Here is a 1,038-nt window from a genome sequence, read left to right on the forward strand (position 1 = left end):
CATACCTGACCCTCCAATTGGTTGTTAGAGGCAGTAAATTATATGTGAGGAGATTGCTCATCCTTCTCTCAAAGAGCATATGGTAAATTCGAATTCTTCAAAATACCTTTGGGATTTCAGCACAGCTTCTTACCACTAGGCCACCTGAGCTCTCTATCTGAGAGCTAGACAATGAATAAGGATGACAGGAAAAGATTCAATCAATACCTTTGAGTTGTTGTATTGGAGAAGAGTACTGAATATCTCATGAACATCTGTGCTAGTGCCTATTCCTCCTGTTCCCCCCTTCCCCCCCACTCACATCTCCTCAGGGCCAGTCAAATAACAGCCTTTAATCTGGAGCATCTTGGTCTGAATTAGCTGTAATAATTATTCAACAGACGAGGCTACTTTCACAGGCTGTTAATGGCCACTTCCTTTGGTTCAGAAATTCAAAGAGAAACACAGGAAACATAACTGCTACACCCTCATCTGTAGCAGTGATTTCAGATCGAGAACCTGTCATCACCTTAGGCATGAAAAACCCTATCACAGCATCATCAAGAAGGAAACAGACCCCCACACAAGCTACACAAGCACAAAGCAAGATGTCACCCCCCCAAAAGTGACACAATACCAATGGATTTCCTGAAGCCAAAAAGTCTGATGGAACTTTCTGACAAAGAATTTAAAAGAACAATGACTTCTAGATGATAACATAATTATGATAAAAACAAAAGGGGGGAAATATGGGAAGCCAATACTAAATATTTGTAACAAACTGAATGCTACTTAAATAAAAAAAAATTTAAAAAAGAATAATGACTGAATATTTTCAATGGGTGAAAGTCAAACTTGAAGAATTACAGGACACTGCAAGCAAAATCCAGGAAGAGCTTAAACAAAAATTCCAAAACAATGCAAATAAAACAAATGTGGTATTAGCAGCACTGTGAAAAACAAGAAACCACACTCCAAAATATTAGGTCTGATATTTCAGATGTTGTCAACATGATGGAGGGACATAAGAACAGAGTTGAAGTGATGGAACACAGAATC

This window comes from Elephantulus edwardii, unplaced genomic scaffold (assembly GCF_000299155.1).
Source record: "Elephantulus edwardii isolate Elephantulus edwardi_28Jun2011 unplaced genomic scaffold, EleEdw1.0 scaffold00272, whole genome shotgun sequence".
Lineage (NCBI taxonomy): Eukaryota > Metazoa > Chordata > Mammalia > Macroscelidea > Macroscelididae > Elephantulus > Elephantulus edwardii.